Source organism: Pseudopodoces humilis, chromosome 11 (assembly GCF_049639895.1).
Source record: "Pseudopodoces humilis isolate 2021_Gansu_Grassland_sample_001 chromosome 11, ASM4963989v1, whole genome shotgun sequence".
Classification (NCBI taxonomy): domain Eukaryota; kingdom Metazoa; phylum Chordata; class Aves; order Passeriformes; family Paridae; genus Pseudopodoces; species Pseudopodoces humilis.
Window position 1 is genome coordinate 3,276,225 of NC_142210.1, and position 5,346 is coordinate 3,281,570.

General features: G+C 38.6%; 1 long non-coding RNA gene across 1 annotated transcript; it reads left to right on the plus strand.

Moving 5' to 3' along the window:
• Positions 1-306: 306 nt before the first annotated feature.
• On the plus strand, positions 307-4,334 carry LOC148183499 (uncharacterized). Its single transcript, XR_015773480.1, has 4 exons — positions 307-450; positions 719-781; positions 2,779-4,033; positions 4,136-4,334. It is a non-coding gene; the product is annotated as an uncharacterized LOC148183499 (long non-coding RNA).
• Positions 4,335-5,346: the final 1,012 nt, after the last annotated feature.

Below are 5,346 nucleotides of genomic sequence, written 5' to 3' on the forward strand. Positions count from 1 at the left end.
CTTTATTAATCTTACCTTCACCTTGTTCTGGAAAAAGGGAAAAAATCTTTTAAAATATTTGATAAGCAATTTTAGGGAATCACCAAGCAGCACTACCCACAGGCATGTCAATGAATATAGATGTGTTCATCCTTAAATTGCCCCAAGCATACCTGAACACTTCCTAAACTTTTATCTGATGACTAAACAAAGGAGAATCAATAACCACTTCCTTCTGCTGCCAGATGAAAGCATTCAGCAAGCCTTAATTCCTTTTAGCTCAATTCTAAGCCAGTACAATTCAGCTGTTCTGGTGAATCTGAATTTGCCAGCTTGTAGCCTTGCAGTTTGCAAGATCAGGAACAGCTGGAGGCCAGGCAGGCCCCAGTTTTTGAATCATGGGCACAATTCTTTTCTCTTATCAGTTTGAAAATGCATCATGCAAATGAGATCATGAAAATCAAAATATAGGTGAGTCAGAGCTAGTGCTGGCAAGGTTATTTTGAGTCTTCCTTTTACTTAAGGGTGGCAGTTATAAGAGGTATACTCAATACCTGCTGATGAACCCTGACTTTTTACATACTGTTTCTTACAGAAAATTCTTCTTCTTTACACAGAATATAAATAGAAGGGATATTACTGTATTAGCCTCATATGAGATAAACTTTTTTTATCTTCATTTGCTTAAATAATTGATCTTTTTTTTTTTTTCATTTAACTGCTGTTTTTTTCCACTCAGTGAGAACAGAATTCAACTGACGTCAAAGTGAAAAATTGTGTGTGAAATAACACTATAGACCAGGTTAGTGACTCTATTCAGCAATCCTATTTTTGTATTGTACTTAATCACTTCTGAAAAACTACACCTGCTTTCTTCTTCTTACTCATGTGCCTGTCAGCATTAGTAGTTACAGAAGTTTTAGGATTTTGCCTGTTGTATCTGAACACCAGAAAGCCATAATCCTGAAAGTTCTTATTCTAGTATGGTTTGATTTGCTGACATTGAGATGATATCACCTGGCATCAAACTTGCTCTCACTGAAATCGATGGCAGTTTAAAAGTCCACCTGGGGCCCAGGATACTTCTATTGCATCTAGACTGAAAATGGGGAGTCAGTCATTTAACTTAATCACAGTATAAGGTCTTGCTTGTTTAATCCCTCCTACCAATTGCCAAACTAATTAAAATTAAAATTAATGAAAATAGAAATCTTGACTGAGTAATACTGACCAATCCAGTTACTAAATACTTAAGTGCTTAAGGGAATGTTACAGGGAGTAAATATTAGGCAGGATTTCACCCTTCTCAGTTATCTGCTGAGGACTGTTCTCAGTACATCTGGTTCTCTGGCTGGCTCCTCTGCAGGCATAGAGATAGCAGTTAATTGCTTCCCTTGATTAGACTTCACAGCTGCATCTGCAGCAGGAAGGCTCCTTCTGAAATTAACTGAGCTATCAATCAACAGAATAATTTGCTAGAGTGAAAAGCAACTGGTCAGCTGTGCACTTTCAACAAAAGCAGCAAAGTTTCTCTGGGAAAACTCCTAATGTTTGATAAAAAAATCACATGCTTTTCTCCAGCCTTAAACATCAATATAAATCATTGCCTTCTGCACTTTCACTGTTCTCACCACTTTTGCCAGCTTTCTTGTCTGTGTGCTACTGTGTTTACAGAAGAAATCCTTACAGGTTTCTCTAATGTATTTTAACATGCAATACCAATCATATGCAAGGGGGCGGATGAAACTTTCTGATTCCATTTCTGAATGAGTTGCTCAATAGAACTTTATCCATGCTGATAAACATATCCATGTTCTCTTTGGAAATTAAGTGAACCTGAAGTGAACAAGGACCTTCCTATGCCTTACAGTAACTACTAACAAAGTTCAGGTTCCAAAGAAAGCAAGCATAAAAAATTACCTGTTGGGAATATTTTGGTAGAAAAAGTTATATGAAACAACTTACTACATGAATTGTTTCAGCCATTTTAGCCCATGGTGTACTTTGAGATTTTGTATCTCCTGCCTGACAGCACATGTAGCCATTGAAGCCAAAGTTATTTTTTAAGAGAAAACTGAAGCTTTTTCCTGCTTTAGGAAGCCTTGGATCTAACTATATAGGCTGTGGTAACTCCTTCAGTCCAAATCCCAGCCTTCAAAGAGATCTTCATCAATTTTGCCTCATTTATATTTGTTAATTCTGAACTAAGCTTCTTAATGCTTAATTATGATCACTGACAGGCTCTTCTCCCCCCTCAACTTGTGCACAGGAAAAATAAGTAAAACTCTTTGCTACAGAAGACCAGGTACTCATTACCTCTTAGACCTTGGTGCCATAAGAGCAATTGCAAGAACATGTCACACTTGTGCTCCTGCTCTTTTTCTAAAACCCATGCCTGTAATGGCTGCTATTCTCTGGATTATGCCCAGCAGGTAATATTTTATAGGAATATAAATATATAGAATATTTTATATTCTAACTTCTATTTTAGAAGTACTTGCATGTAGAGGATCAGCTGACCTGTGCACCAAGATCTTTGCAAAGTGATGTCTGAAGCCAGGTTACTGAAACTTGCAACACAGAATTCACACCAAAAGCTCATCCCTCACATCCCATGGTCTCACACTTACAGCTTTACTGTAAATTTAAACCTTAAATTGGTGTTATTCAAACACCTACAAGTATTAAACTGCTAGATACGTTAGTAAAAGAGCAAATATATATTTGCAAACGTTTTTGTCTAGTTTTATTTGATGACTCAGTGGCATCACTAATGTTTTCTATTTATGCACTTTGAAGGTATCCAGGACTTCACACAAGAAAAAATGCTGATCTTCAAGCATCTTAAAAGGACTGAATCATGCCATTGGATAATATGTCAATAATTTCTCCATGTCATAGAGCTGAAATATTTGGCAGGAGTTCAAGCTTTCACAGCAGGGCAGGAGTTTGTCCAACAGGATGTAGTGATTTTCTGGTGTCCAGTATGTGGTTGGCAAGAGGGCAAATGAAATTCCTGCAACAGAATTTTCCCTGGATATCCCCTAAATGTCAGGAGCTCCAGGTTCAGCCACAACTTCCTCAGCAGGAACACCATTGCCCTTCGAACTTTGGGAAGGGGAGGCATTTTATGGACTGCAATTAGAAGAGAGTTAAGTCAGAGATGAGTACATTATAAACCTCCCAAGTGTCTTTCTGTAAAGAACCTAGACATTTTTATGCCCCAGTCATGTTTTATACATTATTTCTTGAGGTTACAAAGCACTTCCTGCCACACCAATGAATGCACACAATGCCAGAGTATGCTTGTTATAAGTCATGTCTGCCAATTAAGAACAAAAGATCAATCATCAGATTAATTTGTTTTAACCATTACAGCTTCTAGTGTGTTAGAAGTCGTTGTCTACAGCAGTGATCTCCGTCAGGGTCTTCATGATGGGATTTAGAGTTGACAGAATAGACACTGTGCTAGAACACTGAAATGCTGAAATATTTGTGCTTCGAGGGAATAGGAAAATGGAAGTGTAATTTCCTTTTTCTAGTGAAAGATTAATACCATATTTCCAGCAGCTGAGAAGTCAGGCAACCTATAGGCAAATTTCAGCATTATCAGCTTATTCCAAGACACAGCAATAAAATTGGACTACATTAAATGGGTTTAAAGTGGAGAGCAAGGTCAGTCTCATAGTTAAGATTATCAAGAAGCAGAACCAATCACAGAGAAAATATCAGCTCCGTCCATTTTGTACTAATAATTGTATGTTTCAAACAAGCCCATTAATTATTTTGAAAAAAGTAACTGGGTGATATCACAAAGTATAAAAGTATTTTGGATTTTAGTTTTCTACATTGCTTTCTGATCTGTGTTTCCTGCCACAGGGCTAAAGGTTCTGGTGTTACTATTCTCAGAAATATTTCTATATTCCAGTTAAAGCAGACTTGGAATAACTGGATTCAAGGCAGATACTGTAATCAGAAAGCTGCATGTATATAGGCCTGCATATTTTAGGATTGAAAATCTACACCTCAATCTGCTCAAACTCTATTTTCAGAGGTAAGAGAACCAAAAGAAATAAATGTGCTCTTTACAGGGCAACTGTAGCACCAGTAAACTGATTTTAATGTCACTGCAAACTGTGTGTGCTGTATTTTTCAGCTTTCCCCTTAAAGCTGGAAGAATTTCTGAGGAGCTGCCTGACAGAGGGAAACACTGCAGCAGCTCTGGGCTGGCAGGACAGGAATGAGTGCAGAAAACATGCTGTGCTATGAATTCATTGTGATCAGACAGCCCACCAGGCTCTTTATGAAATTTGCAGCACCACCAATATAAATTTTATTCCCTGGTATTTTTTAGAATTCGGAATTTTAACTAAAATCAATAAAAAAATACAGCATGTAATAAAACATGATGATTGCCGCCTATAGCTGTGTCTAGATGTTCATCAGGTTAAAAGCAGTTGTTTGGGGTTTTAACTCTCATGGCTTTGATTTGCATTCATTTTATCCTGTGTTCCTTCACTAATTAAAGTTTTAGGAATGCTTTTTGGGAGCTCTGATCCAGCATCTCTGAGCACAGTACGAGTGAGCTTCCTGTAGGGTACTGACCCATAACTGTGAACAGATGTGCTGCTTTGAGGCAGACAGAGGTTACAGATGTTCTGCTGCCAGAAAAGCAACGCTGTTATTTCAGTGAAGCAAGAGCAGCTCAGAGCACCTTGACCCATCCAAGGAACACCTTACCCTTTGCTTTACTTTGCTGCCAGCTTTTGCTTCTTTTCATACGGTGTCGTGATGAAGCTTTAATGTGTGGGAGACAAGGCTATTGCTGTTTATCAGGCCCTTTGAAATGTCCAAATGCATTGCCAGGACTGGGAAGCACAAGTTTTATTGAACTGACTCTGCAGTGAACTCTCTACACCAGGGGATTTTTACTTCCCCCTCTCCAGCCCCCCAGTTGGTTTTCTAATGAAGCAGCAGCTGATTCAGCAGGTATGCCCTGCTCTTTTCATTATCGTTTTAGGAAGCTTAGAGGACAGGGATGCTGTAGAAAGCAGCTTTTCCAGTAAAGGGGATTGATGGTTTTGGGGGAAGAACATCTTAAAAAAAATACTTTTGAGTAGCTTTGACTTGCATTGGTGCTGATCTAGCTCCTCCTTCACACTGAGGAGGCAGCAGTGACAGCACTGAGGGTCAGGAGGATTAAGGGGTGACCCTCTCTATCACTTACAGCTGCCATTCCCATGGATATTCCCTGGGAATACTAATTTTTAAGCCTACAAAAATTCTCAACTCAGTTCTAGACCAAGAAAATTTTGGGAAGATTTTTTAGATGGGGTCAGTCTGCTAGAAATAACAAACCTTGCCGAG